The 21989-nt window shown below is 40.8% G+C and overlaps 1 non-coding gene across 1 annotated transcript; it reads right to left on the reverse strand.

Moving 5' to 3' along the window:
* Positions 1 to 17002: 17002 nt before the first annotated feature.
* Positions 17003 to 17106, reverse strand: LOC138813091 (U6 spliceosomal RNA). The gene has a single exon (XR_011367722.1). It is a non-coding gene; the product is annotated as a U6 spliceosomal RNA (small nuclear RNA).
* Between the last annotated feature and the right edge of the window lie 4883 nt (positions 17107 to 21989).

Below are 21989 nucleotides of genomic sequence, written 5' to 3' on the forward strand. Positions count from 1 at the left end.
AGAGAGGGGAAGAAATACAGGGGTTCTAAATCTAAGATTGCAACAGCCATATACCAGAACAAGGCTGCAGAACAAGGCATAAATAGATGCAGTGTTGGGCCTTCAGTCCGCTAACTGTAAGAAAGTCCCCATTTGGCCACAGGTGTGGATTGTAGGAAAAAAGATAATTCAGTAAAAACAAATTCAAATAGTCTGAGACACTTAAACAAGTTCTGGACATCACTTTCTCTTGGGCTGCTGCTTTACAGACCCAATATTTGATCTAAAGCGAAACATGGAAATACAAAAGTTAAAACCCAAAGTCTAGTAATCTCTTAAAGGCCTGTTAACTCCTTAGTCCTTATACCTCATACTGTTACTTAGTGAGAAAGGCAGGGGGGAGATTTACAGTTATTGCAGACTTCTTTTTTTAGTGAACAATGAGCTACCATCTTCAGTCATGTGGTTCCAGCACAGACTTGGCTAAGGTCTGTGAACCTGAATATAGAAGTTTGAATCTCCATAGTGTGAATTGGAAATTTGTCGTCCTACTAAGATAGGTTTGGGGTACCTTGGGTAGCTGTGGTCAAGTCTCTTTTTAATAGCCTCTCCTTTGTGCACATTTGGTTTGAATGCAAGGATACACATCTAACTAGTCGCAGTGGTCACCCCAGAGTAGAGGAAGAGAGTCACAGTAGAGGGACAGAGATCAAACTCATGCCATTTTCCATTTTATTTTATTTTTTATTTTTATTTTTTTTGTTCCAGTCGTGGGGCCTGAACTCTGGGCCTGGCTGCTGTCCCTCAGCTCGTCAGCTCAAGGCTAGCACTCTATCACTTGAGCCACAACACCACTTCCAGCTTTTTTCTTTTTGCTTATGTGGTGCTGAGGAATAGAACCCAGGGTCTCATACATGCAAGGCAAGCACTCTACCACTGAGCCACCTTCCCAGCCCCTATCTGCCATTTTATGATTCTTGAATTGATATGTTCTTCGTGTATTTTAGTAATTCAAGGATAAAAACTAGTATTGAATATAGATTTTTAATCGCCTCTTTACTTCTGACAAAAAATGAAAAGTAAAAATGAATTTAAATGGAAAGTCAGTATGGTAAGAGCAGGGAAAAAGAATGAGCAATGATCATGGGTAGCCCCTGAATTCCAATCTGGAGACTTTATTTACCAACACTGGTGAATAAAATGAAACTATGTAACAAGACAGGCCTGCCTGCTTTTTCTCAGCAACAAGGCAGTCCTGACTGCCTTCCTTAGCAACAGGACATCCCTGCCTGTCTTTCCTCATTTATGCCATAGCCATAAGGCTCAGGAGAGTATAACTAAGGGAGGAAGTTAGAAGTGTCTTTGTAAGGTGAAAAAAAATGCTGGATATGTCTGGAAAACTAGAAAGCCTCTGGAGCCTTAAACTCTTAGGTCTTTAGACTTCCACAGAAACTAAACATTCAAAAAGAAAGCTAAGATGTGCTCTGATTCCCTTATTCAAAGAACACAAAGACCTCCCAATTACACAATCCTCCTTGCCAACAACAGCCCTTCCTAGTGAGGCTCAGGCAATAGAAGACACATTAAACTTTTCTACTTGCCAGAAACCAGCCCACACCCTAAAGGCATCAGGACAGCAGGGAGGGAGAACTCAGCCCTGTCACAAACCTAGGATGAAGCTCAGAGGATCACACTTAATCTCAAAATGTACTGAGACCCCTTAAAGGTCCAACACCATCCAGAAGGTATCCATAGTCCTCCAAAAAGATCAAGCTGTGATGCCCAGCTCTAAAGCTCAAACTCCGCACCCAGGGTTAGCCCTATTGAATGACATACAAGCCAAGTAGTGCTCTCTGATAAATTTCCTAAAACCATTGGACTTCATGCCAGCATCCAGTCATTTGTCTTCTGGTGGCAAATCCTTGAGGACATTCAAGGCAAAAGCAGCCATGACCTCAACTACACCAACCATGGGCAGTTCAGCAAGCCTTACTCTTTTGCTTGATCAACAGTTGGTTTAATTTTGAGATAATCTCACCAATACAGTCCCCTAATATCACTGCCTCCAAGGGGAGACCCCCCCAACTCAACCAAACAGTCAAACAAACTGGAGGTGTTCTCTTTGAGCAGGATAGACCAGCCTTTCCATGAGTCCACTTCCAGGGGCATCCCTTTCCCAAGATGCCTTGGAAGGGACATCTGTTTCCCCCAGCAGGAGGCCTGCCGCTCCTCCACACTGGCCCTGACCACATCAGCCTCAAGAAAGCTAGACACTGAATGTCTAAGTTGGAAGAACTGCTGTCTCCAAGTTCTACAGTTGAGGAGATCCTAGGCAGGTTATTGTGCTGGTAGGTGGGCCAGGTTGAGGACTCTGCAAAGCCATCCAGCAAGGTTTCACCTACCAGCCTGCCCAGTGCCCAGCTGGCAAAGCCTGGTGTCTTCTTGGGCTCTGGCTTCCCTGGATCTGCAGTGTTAGGGAACCTTCAGATCCCTCCTGCCAGAGCCAGCATTGAATTGCCTACAGAGAACACCAAGTGCCCCTGGTCCATCTACTGCAGTCTTTAGCAGTTTTCCCCCACCACCATGGGACTCTCTGGTGCAACCATTCTTAGAGGGATATTTCTGTGTAGCAAGCAAGTCTAGCTTTTCATTTGGAAGCCAGCAGACTACTAATATTGGCTCATCATCTGACCCCTGCCAACCTGGACAGCCTTGCCCCTCCCAGCTCCATTGCCCAACCTGTGTTTAGGGGTCCCCTGAACTCATCTGCTCTTGAACCTGCCCATATATTCTGAAAAGAGCCCAAAAAATCCTTGGCATCTGTTGTACCCCAGATGTGAGGCCAAAGTGGGGCTTCTGCAGCCCCCAGCCATGCTCCAAGCATAGCTTCCAACAGGGGAACACCCCCAGGCTCCACCGTAGACCTCTGATGGGTAAAAATAGAGGCTGTGCTTGTGCCTCCTGCAGTCACCAATCTGCAATCCTGGCACACGCACATCTGCTAAGGTCACCCCAGTAGCTGCTGGGGCTCTGACACCAAGACAGAGGCAGGCAGGTACACTCATGCAGGCTGACTTTGGAGCAGCTCCTCCTCCAGGTGCAGACCTGTTGGCCTTTGAAGCAGCACATGACATTGCAAAAGATCACACCACACACTAGAAGAACCCGATACATAATGGTGCTGTGCTCAGAGACCTGACAGAGGCAGGAAATTAGAGAGATATGGAGGCGAGGGGCTAGCTGTGCTTTTTATGTGTTTCAATATCCTTGCCAAGAAATGCATATTTTTATCAAGAAATAAATAGGAAAACTTCTAACTCTTTGATGGAGTAGCTACGATCAATCTAACCTTCCTACCATAAACAACCACAAAAGTGGAAGCTATGTGAAAATAAATATATATATATATATATATAAAGACATATATAATACAAATATGTAGGTATATATATGTATATTCACATATACAATTTGAATATGTATGTATAATATATATATATATATATATATGTATAATGTACCGAGGGAAAAAAAGAAATACATAGTATTTGAAAGAATAATAACCAATAGCTTCCCAGTTTTGATTAAAGCATGAACCCTTCTATGCAGGTGTCTACAAGGTCAAAAAATTAACATAATTACCTAAGTCCACACTAAGACAAATTCGAATTAAACAAAGACAGAAATCCTCCCAAAACGCAGAGATACAATTCATCACAACCAAGTGATCTTCAATGATATTATGAGTAATTTCTCATCATAAACTAAATTATCTATTAGACAGCAAGGGCAAGAAATTTAAAGTGCTAAAAGGACATATTGAAACCTACCTTTCTAACAAATATACTGTCTCCAAATGTAAGAGATGAGCTAAATACCTACCAATGGCTCAGAACTATAATCCTAACTACTCAGGAAGGTGAATTGTGAGGATTGTGGCTCAAAGCCAGCTTGTACCCTCAAGAGGAAGTTGTAGGACTTAACTGTCCTTGAGAAGGTGGGAGGCCTTTGTGCAATGCCATTGTTGGAACCAGACAATAAGTTGACAATCAAGAATGGAGGCTATTAGGTAGAGAAGCAATTTATAAGATGCAGTGGTCCTCTAGAAAAACAGAGGATATTGAGCACTGTCCTAGTGGTTTCAAAAATGCCATGATAATGACCAGAGCAACCTCAAGCCCACCTGGAGTCCTTAGCAGCAGTCGTTGAGGCCTCTGAGTTAGAATGTCAATACTGGCAGGCTGTGATTGGTCCACTTTTTCTTTGACTTCACTGGCCCAGACTCTGATTGGTCCATTTCCTCCATGAGATTACAATGCCTGGTTGTGATTGCTCCATTGTGTGAGTCCATGCAGGATATATAGGAAGACACTGTGCTCCAACCTCTGTCAGTTAACAGAGCTGGGAGCTCTTGCTTGATGACCCGCTGGACTGATTCAAGGCTAAATGAATTTTTGGTTGTGGGGACTGGTTGTCGTTTGGATTTTGGTATTTCTTTTACTATTTCTGGTTTGCCATTATTTTATTAAGTTTATTTTAGGTAGACTTGCTACCTGCCATCATAGTGGGAGGATGGAAGGACACAAAGAATCATCCTCAAACTTCTTGAAGGAGGAGATCATCAAACAATACCAGATGAATGAGCTCATCGACAAAGGTACCTATGGACAAGTGAAGGTGGCCCATCCCCATGTCACAGAAAAGGACGTGGCATTTAAAATAGCCTGGAAGTGAGAGTCATCATCATTAGATAAAGAATGAGGTGGACATTTTTAAGACGGTATGGCACAAACACATCATCAGGTTGTACCAGGTGTTGGAGAAGGAAGAGTATGTACGTATCATCGTGGAACTGGCCACTAGGGGATACCTCCTGGGGTGGATCTGAATATCGTGCCGCCTGTATGAGGATGAAACCAGGAGGCTCATCACACAAATTCTAAGTGCTGCTCACTACCTACACCAAAACAGAATCACACACGAAGACCTTAAGTCCAACAACATCCTGTTGGACACCAAAGGCAATATCAAGGTCAGTGGTTTTGGTCTGAGCATCTGGCTCAACCTGGGGCAGTTGCTAACAAATGTATGTGGTGCTGTGCTATTCCACCCCCTGAAATGTTCCTGGAATTAGGCAATGATGTCCGGGAAGTGGCGCTGTAGCTCAAGTGGTAGAGCGCTCGCCTTGAGCTGAAGAGCTGAGGGACAGCGCCCAGGTCCAGAGTTCAAGCCCCACGACCGACAAAAAAAAAAAAAAAAAAGAAAGAAATGATGTCCCGGTGCAGGTGGCTCACGCCTGTTATCCCAGCTATTCAGGAGACTTAGTTCTGAGGATCATGGTTCAAAGCCATCCCAGGCTGGCTCTACCCTCTGAGCAGACTCATACTGACACCAAAGACTAATTTGAGGAGGAGATGGCAGAGAATATATTTGGCTATCAAAATAGCTACTACTCTTCTTAGAACAAGCTGCTGAATGTGGGCCCTGGAACAAAGCTGTTCTAGACAAAGGTGTGGAGAGCTCTAAGAGATATGAAAGATAACCTCACTTGAAAGCCAGAAGGCTGTTATTGGGATGAGAGAGATTTGTAGGGGGTCTACTAAAAAAAGTTGTAAGTGGGATCCAGGAATGGATTGCTGTTTGCCCAGCAAGGCCCTCAGTCCAGCCCAGAAGACAGGTGCACCAACTGCCTTAGGTTTCCTCAGGAGGGATTCCAGCCAAGGGACACCTAGTACTGCACTGATAAACTGGCATTGTAGTTATTAAAGCATGTAATTTTTGTGCATTGTATCAATTCCTAGCACATGCAAAATGACTTGAGCTCTATGATTTCTCTCACTTGAAATTATTAACATTAGCCTGTTACTCCTGAAAGTGGATCATTATAGCTCAGGAGGTGTGAATGTATATGTGACCATACAAAATGATGCTAACTGAAATGAAGACATAGAAACAACAGGTCTTCTTTTGTTTAGTTGTCAAGCTTGATGTAGCCAATATACTGTAGCTAGTTCTTTCTTCTTACTTTATATCATTTTTCTTTTCCTATTGGTTTTATTCATTGCAATTCCTGTCTTTGATTCTGGTACTCTGCATCCTGTATATGCATTTATCTGATTGGGGGAAGGGAAGGGAAATAACAAAATACTGAAAGAAGTACAAAAGGTGACCCATTGCAACAATGATACTCACAGGACACTATGGCAGAAATTAACTTTACAATGTAATGTGTGTGGGAGAAATGGAGGGAAGAGTTAGGGGGAGAAAAAAAAACTGCAGTACGTAACAATGTTCAATGAGGACTGTAACTTAATCGTGTAAATGTAACCGCTCTGTACAGCATCTTTATAATGAAATAGATATTTAAAAATATAAAAATTGGATGGATGAGCAAGATGGCAAGGGGCAGTAGGGAAATGCCACAGCTCTCCCCAACCAAAAAGAGAGTCGTGTTCCAACGCTTAATCTCCCCAAGAAACCGACAAGAACAAAAAGATGAACACTGAGAGAAAAACAGAAGGCAGGAAAAAAAAAGAGAGAAAAAGAATTTCAGAAGAGAAGCACGAAGACCCCTTCCCCAACCTCTACTGGCCATGCAGCAATGCACCAAACCACACCCAGCCAGCCCGACAAGGGCTGCCAGACTCCCAGAGACACAGGGGTTTGTCTGCAGATCACCTGCTCATAAGCAGCCTGAGGTACCGGTGTCAGACCCGCTGATCGCGACGAACTGAAGAAACCGCCAAGCCCAGAGCTTGCACAAAGATCCCAACCCCACCCCTCACTCTCTATCCGAGCAGAGAGGCTCCATCCTGCCAAAGCGACTCGGCCCCATGGCAAGAATTACAGAGCTACACAGAGCCACAGAACACCAGAGCAGAATCCTGCAAGGAAATGGTGGTGATCCAGAGAACGCAATTGGAGACAAACCGCAGTGCTCAGTACCTGCAGATCACCTGTGCAGAAGTCGTCTGAAATACCGGTGTCAGACCCGCCAACCGCAATGAACAGAGAAACCTCTGAGCCGGGAACTCAGCCTCTCGGCGGGAGTGCCAGACCTACATGGGATGCCCACAGAAAACAAGGCAGAAGACCTGCAAAGAACTGATGCTGATCCAGAGAGTACAAACAGAGACATACCCCAGCGCTCAGAACCTGCATGGAGGCCCTTCCCCCATCCCTCGGGTGGAGGACAGAGGCCCATCCTGCAGCTTGGACCCTAACAGCATCAATTGAGGCAGAGACAAAAGAGAAACTCACAGAGCCACCACCACCCAGCCCAGCCCACAACCACCTTAATTGAATTCTTGATTTCAACGGCAACCAATGATGTACATCACACAAAAAGAACAATTAGCACCTGGGTGAGTATCCCACAGTAGACAGTGTATGCCTTAAGAGAGAACAGAGCTGGTGGGAATCCCGCGACCCTGACTCAGACACCCTATCCCAACACCTGGACCAGAGGACCCACTAAAACTGGGAAATGTTCTAGAGCTCTACCAGACTGTGAAGCACACTCAGCTCGCCAGGCTAGAGCAAGCACACCCCTGGTAGGGAGCTTAAATGCCCAAGCCAGGAACAGCACCTCTGGGTCCAGATACCCAACAGTGGAAGAAATTTGAGTACCCCAGGCTGCATAAACTAGGCAGGATACACAGCAGCATAGGTCCAACCGGCATGTCCCAGGCCAGGCACTGGCACCAGGTCTGGGGATCCGGTAACTGGGCAACACAACCAACTCCTCCCAACTGAAGTAAGAAGCTGCATGTGCCTCAGCAGAGGGGAGAAAAACAGGGAACTGCATCCCCTGGGAAACACATCTGTGACAGCAAAGACCTGGGGGCTCAGGAAAGGAGAAGCCTAAACCCTACCAGAACCCAACCCATATATTCTAGGCTGGAAATTGAACAACACAAGCCACCAGCACCTGATAATAGTCAGGAGCTCTGCTGGTAAGGTTGCTCAGCAGTAGAGTACTTGTCTTGGGTGCATGTGGCCCTGGATCTGATTCCTCAGCACCACATAAGCAGAAAGAGACAGAAGAGCGTTGGCTTAAATGGTAGGGTATCAGTCTTGAGCTGAAGAGCTGAGGGACAGTGCCCAAACCCAGAGTTCAAGCCCACAACCCACCAAAAAATATCAGGAGCCCATAGCAAACTCCAGCATCTGGGACAGTGCATCCAGCACATCCAAACTCGCCAAGAGCACCTGTAGGAGTAATCTGGGCTGCTCAACTCTTCCAAAGACAGGAATTGCCAGTGATCTAAAACAGAGAACTGAGAACCCTATATGTGTCAGACCAGCAGCTGGAGGCCGGCCCTCAACAGAACCGAGATCAGGTACAGATTCTCTCTACCAGCACAGAAACAGCAACCAAGAAAAGACAGACACCTATTGACCAAAACAAATTTTCAGATTAGTCTCCAATAATCCCTGAATCCCCATGCGAAAATCAGAAAAATTACAAGGGTTATCAAGACCCAGGATAGCAAGCTATCCCCAAAAGCCAGCAGCCACCCAGGGGAGAGCCCTAGTGGGAGCAAAGCAGGAATGGAAGACAAAAGCTACATCCAAAATATGCTGGAGGCAATGACTGAGGAAATAAAGTGAGAAATAGACCAGAAAATTAAAGATCACAGGGATGAACTATCAAAAGAGATGCAGGATCTAAAACAGGAGGTACGCGCAAAAATAGAGGCAGCACACACCTCACTGAGAAGTGATATCAGTGCAAAAATAGAGGCAGTATACACTTCATTAAAAGGTGAGATCAGTACTTTGAGAGCGAACATCAAATCCATAAATGAGTCCATTTCTTCCATGCAAACCACAATGGAAGCCACAGTTAACAGAGTGAACGAAATGGAACGTAGAGTGTCAGATACAGAAGACAGGATACACCAACTGGACCAAAACATTACAGATGTGGAAAAATCACTTAAATTATGCCAAAGGGAAATTCAAGAGCAAGCAGATAGGGTCAAGAAATTTAACCTTGGTATAATTGGAATGGACGAAGGTGAGGAATATCAAAGCAAGGAAATGTTACAAATATTCAACAAAATAATCAGTGAAAATTTTCCCCATCTCAAAAAATAACATCTTACCTACATAACAGTAGCCTATAGAACACCTAGCAAGCAGGATCCCAGGAGAAACACTTCTAGACAAATTATAGTAAAAATGGTAGATCTGAATAATAAGGAAACAAACTTGCATGCAACAAAAATGAAAAAGGGGCTATACTACAATGGGAAAAAAATTAGGATCACTGCAGATTTCTCCACAGAAACACTGAATGCAAGAAAGGCCTGGGAAAGTAACATACGATCCCTGACAGCCAATAACTGTCAACCCAGACTGATATACACAGCAAAGCTAGAATTCACATTTGATGGAGAACTGAAAAATTTTAATAGCAAAGAAAAACTAAATGAATACATAAACATTAAGCCAGCATTACAAAGAATTCTAAGAGGGGGGACACAACCTGAAGAAAGCAACCAGAAACAGGGACCTAGACCCAGACAGACATCAATAAAAGTGTAACTGAGGAAGCACAGGAGGAAAGGAAAGAAGAAAACCTTAGGAAAATAGGGAATCACAGGGACCACAATGCATCTCTCTATACTATCTCTTAATAATAACGGGCTTACTTCACCAATCAAAAGAAAAAGAACTGCAGATTGGCTCAGAAAACATGACCCATCAATCTGTTGACTTCACCTCTCAGCCAAACATACAAACTGTTACCTTCAGGAGACCCACCTCTCAGCCAAACATACAAACAAATTCAGAGTGAACGGCTGGAAACTGATCTACCAGTCAAATTGACCCAGGAAGAAAGCAGGTGTAGCAATCCTGATATCTAACAAAATAAATTTTTCATTATAATCAATACAAAAAGACAACGACAGACTTTACATATTAATACAGTGAACAATCAAAGAGGTGGATATTACTACCATCAACTTACATTAGTGCACCCAGATATGTTAAGCAAGTACTCTCAAACTTACAGAATAAAATAGATCCCAATACGATAATACTAGTACACATTAACACCCCACTTTCTCCAAAGGACAGGTCTGCCAACCAGAGGATTACTAAAGAAGCTACTGAATTAAATGAGGCCATACTTCAAGCGCAACTAACTGATATCTACTGAGTATTTCAACCTAAAAAACACAGTACACATTTTTCTCAGCAGCTCAACGAACTTTCTCCAAAATAGACCATATCATACTTCATGCAAGGAATTTAAGCAAATACAATGGGATTGACATAATCCCCTGTATCCTATCTAACCACAGTGGAATGAAGCTAGTTCTCAATAACAAAGTATATTGCAGAAAGTACTCAAAAACATGGAAATTGAACAATACACTTCTAAACAATGCCTGGGTAATGGAAGAGATTAAAGAAGAAATTAAAAAATTCCTACAACTCAATGAAAATGAAAACACCCCTAAAAGAAACTTTTGGGACACAGCAAAAGCAATCCTGAGGGGCAAATTTATTGCCCTCAGTGCCCACATCAAGAAAATAGAGACAGACCACGTAAATAATCTCATGTTGCAATTAAAACAGCTAGAAAACATGAAAAAATAGAACCTAAAGTTAGTACATGGAGCCAGATAACCAAACTAAGAGCAGAGATTAATGAATTAGAGAATCAGAGAATCATAGCCAAAATTAACCAAATAAGCTGGTTCTTTGAAAAAAATAAATAAAATTGATGGACCATTGGCAAGGTTAATTAAAAAAAGAAGACAAGAAACCCATATTAACAGGATTAAGGATGCCATGGGAAAAATCACAACATGTACCCAACACATCAACAGAGCCAAGGTCAAGAATCACATGATTATCTCCACAGATTCAGAAAAGGCCTTTTGATAAAATTCAACATTCATTCATGCTAAAAGTTCCAGAGAAAATAGGAATAGAAGGAACATTTCTTTAAATAATAAAATCCATTTACGACAGACCAATAGCCAATATTATATTTAATGGGGAAAAGCTACAACCAATTCTCTTAAAATCCAGAAAAAGTCAAGGATTCCCACTGTCTCCACTCCTCTTCAACATAGTTCTGGAATCTTTAGCCAGGGCAACAAGGCAAGAAAAAGACATTAACGGGATCCGCATAGGGAAAGAAGAAGTTAAACTATCCCTTTTTGCAGATGACATGATACTATACCTTCAATATCCCAAAACTCCATCCCCAAACTCTTAGAAATCATATATCACTTCGGCAAAGAAGCAGGATACAAAATCAACCCACAAAATCAGTTGCCTTCCTGTCCACTTACAATGTACAAGCAGAAAAGGAAATAAAGGAAGCCACCCCATTCACAATAACCTCCCGAAAAATTAAATATTTAGGAATTAACCTAACCAAAGATGTAAAAGAACTATTTAATGAAAAGTATGAAAAGTTAAAGAAAAAAATTACAGAAGACACTAGGAAATGGAAAAACTTCCTATGCTCTTGGATAGACAGACTTAATATAGTGAAAATGGCAATACTGCAAAAATTTATATACAAATTCAATGCAATTCCTATTAAAATACCAAAGATGTACATCTGTGAAATACAGAAAACAGTCTCAAATTTCATATGGAATAACAAAAGAACTAGAATAGCCAAAACAGTTCTAGGAAATAAAGACAACATGGGAGAGATATCCATGCCGAACTTCAAACACTACTATAGAATTATAATAACAAAGACTGCATGTTACTGGCACAAAAAACCCGAAGACAAGTAGAATAGAATAGAAGATCCAGAAATAAATACACATGCCTACAGTCAGCTGATATTTGACAAAGGAACAAAAGACATACAATGGAAGAAACACAGCCTCTTCAACCACTTGTGCTGGGAAAAATGGGCGGCCACATGCAGAAGAATAAAATTGGGCCCCAGCCTATCACCATGCACCAACATCAACTCAAAATGTATTAAAGACCTTAACATCAAACCTGAGTCTGTGAAACTACTGCAGGACAGAGTAAAAGGGACACTTGAACTTATAGGCACAGGAAGGAACTTCCTGCACAGAGTCCCAGGGTCACAACAAATTGGAGAGAGACTCTTCAAATGGGACTACCTTAAAATAAAAAGTTTCTGAACAGCTAAAGCTATCACAACTGTGCTAGAAAGACAACCAACTAATTGAGATAAAATATTTACCAGCAATATAACAGACAATGGGTTAATATCCAGGATATACAGGGAATTCAAGAAACTGATCTCTCCCAAGACTAACAAATAAATTACTAAATGGGCAAGGGAACTAAAGAGACTTCTCAGATGAGGAGATAAAAATGACAAAGAAACACATGAGGAAATGTTCAGCATCCCTGGTTGTGAAGGAAATGCAAATAAAGACAACCCTGAGATACTACCTTACCCCAGTCAGAATGGCCCACAAGTCAGCCAACGACAAATGCTGGAGGAGATACAGAGAAAGAGGAACCCTATTACACTGCTGGTGGGAATGTACACATATACAACCTCTTTGGAAAGCAGTCTGGAGGTTCCTCAAAAAGCTAATTATTGACCTCCTATAGGACCCAGTCATACCACTTCTAGGCATCTATCCTGAACAACAGGAACCAGTATACAAGGACACATGCACCTCCATGTTTATTGCAGCATTGTTCACAATAGCCAGGATATGGAAAAAACCCAGATGTCCCATCATAGATGAATGGATCCAAAAATTGTGGTATCTATACACAATGGAATATTATGCAGACATTAGAAAGGACAAAATAATAATGGCATTTGCATGGAAATGGATGGAGTTAGAAGAAATCATGTTGAGCGAGGTAAGCCAAGATCAAAGAGACAAATGGTACATGGTCTCCCTGATAAGTGGATGTTAAATCCACAATGTTAAGTGATACGACAAAATTAACAGGACTTAAGAAACAGAGAGCTTCCACTCATCTGGTTGAATCACAAGTAAATAACTCCATGCTGCTGATCACATGTATGGTATATATATGTACACTGGAGGGGATCCAGGAAGACAACACAGAACTAGAGGGAATCAGGGAAAAACATACAACAAGGGGACCAATTAGCTGCACAGGACATTGACCAAAATGAACTAAGCAACTTAATGGCAGCAATGGGAGGGAGGGAACAAATGAGAAAGAGGGAACATCTGATGCTATGCAAAACAAAAGAAATGTACATACCACCCAATGTGGAAGAAATAACTGTATTGCAAAGCTCATAGAACTCATAAATGTTATAGACCATGATAGACAATTTGGTCCAGGAAAGATAGAATGTGTTTGTGAGTTTAACTGAGCATCACGATCCCACAATAGTTTGAAATTTGGGAAATTATGTAATCACTTAATCACAATAAAAAAAAACCAAAACTAAGGCTGAGCATCAGTTGTTCATGCCTATAATCTTAGCTACTCAGAAGCCTGAGATCTGAGGCTCATAGTTTGAAGCCAGCTGGGGCAGGAAAGTTCAGGAAACATATTTCTGGTTAACCACCAGAAAGCATAAGTGGAGGTGTAACTCCAGTGTTAGAATTATAGTCTTGAGTGAAGAAGCAAAGGGAGAATGCCCTGGTCCTTGGTTCAAGTCCCATTTTAAAAAGTAAGAAAATAAAAGCATGCTAAACTTCTCAGGCATTTGGAAATATCATTCATTCTCTAATGATGAGGTGGGGGCTGGATGACTTATGTCGAACTTGCCTAGGCCAAGGACAAAAATAGACTTGGTAATTATAAAAGGCTATTCATAACCTAGTTGTTAAGATTCTTAAAAAGAATTGAATCTGAAAACTCTTGTAACTAAATAAAAAAGAATATTTCTAGTTTAAAAAGCAGTGACATTAATCAAGATGTGTTGTATTCATAAACTGCTTTGAACAACTACTTAAAGATAATAATAATAATAATTAGTAGTAATAATAATAGTAAAAGGCCTAGGGGGAGACAGGCTTCCTGCAGCCTAAGAGGGTAAATTTTCTGGAACTACTGCCAGACACTTTTCCGTCTGTTTGTTCAAAATTGCAATGTGTGTTTTCTGAACATAATATACATATGATCATGAAGCCTGAAAAAAAATTAACATGGCAAAAACTGCAATACTGACCGCCAAAAATTGAAAATGCAATACTCATCAAAATCCCAACAATATTCTTCAATTCAGTAGAGAAAACAATTCAACTTTAGTATGGAACTACTAAATTACAGATGAAACAGAAGACTTAGAAATGAACTCATGGGCCTATATTCATCTTACAAACACACACACACACACACACACACACACACACACACACACACACACACACACACACACACATAATGGAATTCTATTCACTCATCTGAAAAGATGACTTTTCACTAGTCTTAAGGAAAATGAAAGGTTGGGGAAAATGATACTAAGAGAAAAGAGAAAGGAATGCAGACTCCGAGCAATATAGGTTTCATGGATTCATTCATAGTAGCTAGAAGGTGCCCACAAATCTACAAGTAAACAAGACAGATTATTCCTCGTCCCAGTTAGAATGGCGTTTATCAAGAAACTAACAATAGTAAATTCTGGCATGGATGTAGCCAATTGGGAACTCTATTACACTGTTGGTGGGAAATTAAACTTGTTCAACCACTGTGGAATGCAGTACTGAGTTTCCTGAAAAGACTAAACATAGATCTCTTTTAAGACTCAGTAATTCCCCTCATGGGCAGTAATCCAACAAGCTCACATGAAAGCTACCAGCATAACCGTGTTCAGGGCCCAGGCCCAGAGTTTAAGTACTGGAAAAAATGTTACCATAGTTGTTTTTTTTTCCCCCCAAATATGAACCATTTGCCATAAGATACCAAAACATGCCGGGTGCTGGTGACTCAGGCCAGTAATCAGAGCTACTCAGGGGACTAAGATCTGAGAATCACTGTTCAAAGCCAGCGTTGGCAGGAATGTCTGTGAGCCTCAAATAAACTTCTAGAAAACCGGACGTGGCACTGTGGCTCAAGCAGGAGAACACTCGCCTTGTCTTGTAGATGACAACGACAGAGCCCAAGCCCAGAGTTCAAGTCGCATGATGGACAGAAAAAAAAAAAAGATACCAAATCATTCTATTAGCAGTAGCTAGGTTAGGACTTAAATTTAGTGGGTGATAAAATGGCTTCTTTGTTGAATGATAGGAAAAGATGTAGGCAATCCAAGAAAAGGGAGATTTTTTTGTTGTTGTTGGTCGAGGGGTTTGAAGTTTGGGCTTGGACACTGTCCCTGAGCTCTTCAACTCAAGGTGAGTGCTCTACTTCTTGAGCCACAATGCCACTTCTGGTTTTCTGGTGGTTAACTGGACATAAGAGTCTCACAGACTTTCCTGCCCAGGCTGGCTTTGAATAGCAGTCCTCAGATCTCAGCTTCCTGAGTAGCTAGGATTACAGATGTAAGCCACTGGCACCAGGCTAAAAATGGGGATTTTTTAGAAAAGAAAATCCACTTCTTCACCTGTGTCAAAACCTCAGATATCACTATTAGAACATTTCATCCTCAAGTCATTTCTTCAGATATCTGTTAATTTTCTCTTTTCCTTCATGTGGGAATACTGCGGTCAATATCATTTCAGCTGTGGTACTGGATCAATTGTATGGTAATTGCTCGCATCTAAATCAAGAACTGTTACAGGAAAAGAAATGAAACCCTCATTTGGAATAATTGTTTTCTCTTTTTATTACAAATCAGTGATTGATTACTTCCTAGTGTGATATTGGACGTCCAAACAGAGTGATGGCATTTTATTTCTCTTCAGCCTTCTCTCACATGTGGTCAAATATTTAAGAATACAAATATTTCCATTGATAATTCAATAGCTGACCTCTAAGAAAATGTGCATTTCTGGACTTTGCTCTCTTGTCCTTACATGTGCAGGGTTTCAATGATTTGTATGTTCTACAAGGAATTCTATTTTCCAATCTTTGTGTGACCAATTTTAGTCTCTCTGATCAGTCTTTCTGACTCTTTCTCTGGAGTCTCATTTCAGTCTGCCTCATAATATTAGTTATTAGCTAAATAATGTACAGAGGAGTCACATTTGCGTGAGCAAGGTAATGAGCAAGGTAAAAAAAATTGTTACCACCTCCTTTATTTTTCCCCTACCATCCTTTCCCTCCCAGCTCCATAAGTACACAACCCTCCTCCCTTACCCCACCTAAATTGTAAAGTTCATTTTTCAACATAGTGTCTTGTGTATCTCATGGTTACAATGTGTCAACCTGTACCCCTATTTAAGCATTTTGTTTTCTTTCTTTCCCCTCCAAAAATTAGAGGAGCGTATATAGAAGATGTAGGCGCACCAACTTCAAATACAGTGAAAACAGGAGTTATAGCAGGAGAGAGGAACATATAAAGAAACAAAAATTCACATCGCACATTATACAATAAACAATAAACCATAAACAATAGCAAGAAAGAAAAAACCACTTGTGTCCCTATCTTGGGGTTCATGTCCCTTAACATCATCCTATCTGGTCATATGCAGATAGCTTTTGACCTTTTCTTCTTAACCCAGACAAATATTAGTTATTGAAAATTAGGGAAACCATGGGACCAATGTTAATTTGGACGTGGCTTACTTCACTTAATATAAGTTTTTCCAAGACTTTCCAGTTACTAACAAATGGGGCAACGTTATTCTTTCTGATGGAGGCATAGAATTCCATTGTGTATATATACCACATTTTCTTGATCCATTCATCTGCTAAGGTATTGGGGTTGGTTCCATATATTAGCTATCTTAAAGAATGCAGCAATAAACATAGTTTTGCTGGTAGCTTTAGTATGGTCTTGTTTGTGATCATTTGGGTAAATGTCCCAAAGTGGGATTGCTGGGTCATAGGAGAGCTCTATGTGGAGTTTTTTGAGGAACCTCCATACTACTTTCCAAAGTGGTTGAACAAGTTTTGTACTCCCACCAAGAATGCAGTACGGTTCCCTGGTGGCCACATCCCCTCCAGCATCTGTTGTAAAAGTATGGAATGCTTCAGAAATTTGTCTGTCATCCTTGTACATGAGCCATGCTAATCTTCTCTGAAATGTTCCAATGTTTCTGCTATGCATTTCATTTTGTACTCCTGAACTTGGCGAGTGATTTTAGGTGTGTCTACAACAGTAGAATCAGCATAAATCAAGCCAGCATTTCTTCATTGAAGATACAAGGAAAGGACACAGGTTGCCACATTGTAACAATGAAATATACAAGACACTCTATGGGGGGGGTGGAGCGACATGTTGGGGAGGTATGAAGGGGCGGAATGGTAGGGGAAAGACAAAGGAGAGGGTAACAATGCTCAATAAGAAATGGACTAATTACCTTACTTACGTAACTGTAACCCCTCTGCACAGGAACTTTACAATAAAAATATAAATTGAAAAGATACAAGGAAAACTTCTGTACTTATAGGAAGTTGTATTTGTCACACAATATCAGCAAGGTATTGGTTTTAGGACCACAAGCATATTAAAATTTTGGATGCTCAAATTCTCTACATAAACACAGTATATTATTTCCATTAGAATCTGCCCACAACCTAGTGCAGGGTAATTGCTAAGAAAATTTTTACTACATTCTATGTTTGTAATGAAAAATAAAATTATATGCACTATTGACTGATACAATTTTTTTCAGATAATTTATTTATTGTGAAAATATCGTACAGAGGGGATTTTATTACATGGGCAAGGTAATGAATATATATACATATATGTATATTCATATATATACATATATACATATACATATATATATATAATGTTTTAAAATCAAAATATTTTACATCCTTTTAAAAAAAAATTTTATCATGAAAATACCATACAGAGTTGTTACAATTACAGAGGAAATGTAATGAGTACATTTTTATCAAGCATTATTGCTTCCTCCTTGGTTTCCCCTTCCCTTCATATCTTCCACCACCCCCCACCGCCTCCCCGACCTGCCCGAAGTTGTAAAGTTCGAATTTCAGCATAACGACTTGTACATCTCATTGCTGCAATGGGTCCACTGGTATCCCTATTTGCTTTTGCCCTTCCCATCCACAAACTATATCAATATCAAATACAATGAAAGCCGGGGTTATACCGTGGGGGAGGGACATAGAACACAAAAAAGCAATCATCTTATGAATATGTTTGAAACAAATGCAAGAAGGAAAAAAATACGAATATCTATATTGGGGTTCATTTCACGTAAAATCAACTTATCTGACCTTTTCTGCTTGTTTCAGACATACACTAGTTATTGCAAATAAGGGAAACCATGGGACCTATGTTTCTTTGGGCCTGGCTTTCTTCACTTAATATACTTTTTTCCAAGTATTTCCAGTTCTTAACAAATGGGTCAATGTCATCCTTTCTGATGGAGGCATAGAATTAATTCCATTGTGTATATATACCACATTTTCTTAATCCATTCATCTGCGGAGGGGCATCTGGATTGGTTCCACATCATAGCTCTCTTAAAGAATGCTGCAATAAACAGTTATGTTGGTAGCTTTAGTATGGTCTTGTTTGTTACCATTTGGGTAAATGCCAAAAATTGGGATTGCTGGGTCATGGGGGAGCTCAATGTGAAGTCATTAGAGGAACCTCCATACTTCAATAGATACAATCTATTCAACATCAAACAACTATGTACTAATGGGTTAAGAACAGAAAAGAAGAATTTTGCAAACGAGAAGTTATTAGATTTAGAGAGAAATGTGGGGAAAAGTAGGATTAGAGGGATGTGGTAGGTAAAAAGAGAGTGTATTTGAACAAGTCCTAATTTCAGAGAGGGAAATAGCTTGGGCAGAATTATTTGAGAGACTTAAAAAAACAAGAGAAAATGGAAAAACAAAAATTTAAATATAAAAAGTGAAACACAAAAATTATGAAAGGGTAAAGAAGTGATATTGAGAGAAGAAAAGCTAAAAAATAAAAGTTCTTAAAATTATATAGGTAGAAGGAGATAATACTACTTTTAAAGAATTTAAGCCTAAGAGGTTTTGAATTGAGTAATAAATTTCTGGGTTAAATATGTACACAGGGGAGATAAAGTCTAATAATCGATGACAGGTATGTATCTGAGGATGAGCAAAACAGAAATTCAGTCACCCAAAAAGAAGAAAGGGACGAAAAAAATGAAAAAGAAAAAAAAGAAGAGAAAAAGAAAAAAGAAAAAAATGACCAAAAACTCAGTAGAGATTAAAACACACACAGACACACACAGACACACAGACACACACAGACACACAGACACACACACACACACACACACACACACACACACACACACACACACACACACACACCCCTAAAATAAAAATTATGCGAGGACAAAAAGATTAATAGAAAACAATTTTTAAAATATAATTTTAAAATTTTTAAAAATTAAAAATTAAAAAAGGTATAAAAAAGAGTTCTTTGATTGGGGAGGGGGGGGCTGCGTGCATGGGAAGATCTTTTATCTCCCTTGTGTCCTAACGAATCTCTTTGTGGAGTCTCAGGTCTGCTTGTGGTTACTGTCTGGTCTGTCTTGATTGGTTACTTAAGTCAGTTTGTTTGAGCAGGCAGAAAAATGCTCTGCTTTACCCAGGATTGTGTGATCCTCCTCCTTGCTAGTTCAGTGGGAGAGAGATTGATTATCACAAAAGAAGGAGATGGCAAAGAAGGAGATGGCTGTTTCTTCTAGTTTGGAGATGGTGTGATGAGGCTAGGTTCTGGGTAGAGTTGAGGCCTTTCACCAAACAGTAGCTTTTCCCTGAGGGGATAGCTTCTGATATACTCACAAAGCCCAGCCTACAGCCATTCTCAGGGTTTATGTATACTGAATTTCAATTGTTTTTCTAGGCTGCTGTAGGGAGGGGCAGCCTCTGGCTCTGTTTACCCAGAAGAAAGCCACACCTGTAGGGGCGGAGGATTCTCTGCTTGGGCTTTGTGACTTTCCCTTGGGTGGAGCTACGCCTGGAATGTCAGGTCAGGTTCCTGTGACCTGCTAAATGACTCCAGCTTTCTTCCAAGGCCTGAGTTGTTGCTAGCTCCTCAGCCAGGCCTCTGTCAGTATCAAAAATGGAGATCTCTGCTGCTGGGGGTGGGGAGAGGTGGACTTCCCTCCTCTACTTCCTGAGAAGGAGTGAGGATGTCAGGGTTCTACTCACGCTGGAGTGTTGGTTCCGTGGTCATCTTTAGTCTGTGATCTGCAGGATGAAGATATTTGCTCCTTGTCACTTCTTGCTGGTGTTGAGTAGAATCCACTAGCTCTCTGGGTCTGGTGCCTTTGTCCCGGATTCTCTGTGTTTAGGTAGTGTGGCTATGGCCGCCACCACCACCGCCTTGGCACAGCTGCAAGCAAGTGCTCAGGTCTGTCTCATTGACTCAATTTTTACTCTCTGGTCAAACTCTCTGTACAGTGATAGCACACTTGGTGTGATTCTCTAGGCTAAGACTGTTCACTGGAACACTAAACTGCTATCTATACGAAAAATTGACAACCTCCAGCTTCATTTCCACAGTCTTCATTCAACATTCATGAGTATATTTCTTATCAAGCATTGTTGCCTGCTCCTTTGTTTCCCCTTCGAATCCCTTCAAATCACCCTCCTTCCTAATCCACCTCCCAGCCAAAGTTGTAAAGTTTTTTTTTGATGTAACATCTTGTACACCTTATTGTTGCAATGGGTCCAGCTGTATCCCTATTTAAACATTTTGTTTTTGCCTTAGCCCTCCACAAATTATATCAACCTCAAATACAATGAAAGCAGGGGTTTTACCGTGGGGGAAGGACATACAAAGCAACAAAGAAATCATCTCATAAGTATGTTAGAAACAATTGCAAGAAAGAAAAACCATTTGATTCCTTATCTTGGAGTTTATTTCGCCTACCATCAACTTATCTGACCTTTTCTGCTTGTGTCAGGCATACTAGTTTATGCAAATAAAGGAAACCATGGTACCTATGTTTGTTTGGGCACAGCTTACTTCACTTAATATAATTTTTCCAAGTCTTTCCATTTCTTAATAAATGGGCAATGCCATTCTTTCTGATGAAGGCATAGAATTCCATTGTGTATATATACCACATTTTCTTGGTCCATTCATCTATGGTGGGACATCTGGGTTGGTTCCAAATCTTAGAGCTATGGTAAACAATGCTGCAATAAACATAGCTTTGCTGGTACCATTAGTGTGCTCTTGTTTGTGATCATTTGGGTAAATGCCCAAAAGTGGGATTGGTGGGTCAGAGGGGAGCACTATGTGGAGTCTTTTGAGGACCCTCCATACTACTATCCAAAGTGGCTGAACAAGTTTACACTCCCACCAACAATGCAGTAGGGTTCCCTTCTGTCCACATCCCCTCTAGCATCTGTTGTTATTAGAGTTCTTCATTATAGCCATTCTAATTGGAGTGAGGTGGTATCACAATGTTGTTTGGCATTTCTCTTATGGTTAGGGAAGTTGAGCATTTCTTCATGTGTCTATTGGCTATCCTTCTTTCTTCTTCAGCAAAGTTCTTCTGTTAGTCTATAGCCCACTTATTTATTGGGCAGTTGTTTCTTTGACGATTTATTGTTAGGGCATTTAATTTTCTTAGTTCCAGGTATATTGTAGATATGAGACCCTTGTCCGTTGTATGTTTAGTGAAGATCTTCTCCCAATCTGTGGGCTTTCTGGTGATCTTGCTAGCTATGTCCTTTGCCATGCAGAAGCTCTGCAATTCTATGCAATCCCATTTGTCCAAACTTTCTTTAATTTGTTGTGTTTCTGTGTCTCTTTTAAGAAAATTTTGGCCTGTGCCAAGGAGACCTAGGGTTTCACTTATTTCATCCTTTGAATTTTTTAGAGTGTCAGCTTTGACTCCGAGGTCTTTGATTGTGGAGCATATGGGCAGTAAAGATGGCGCTGAGGGGGAGTTGTGTGGGAAGAGCCCAATTTGCTTTGCATTCCATGACTAACCATCCTGTGGAAGCTTAGGTGCATG

The sequence above is a fragment of the Dipodomys merriami genome, unplaced genomic scaffold (assembly GCF_024711535.1).
Source record: "Dipodomys merriami isolate MVZ:Mamm:240054 unplaced genomic scaffold, mDipMer1.0.p SCAF_583, whole genome shotgun sequence".
In the NCBI taxonomy this organism is placed as follows: Eukaryota; Metazoa; Chordata; class Mammalia; order Rodentia; family Heteromyidae; genus Dipodomys; species Dipodomys merriami.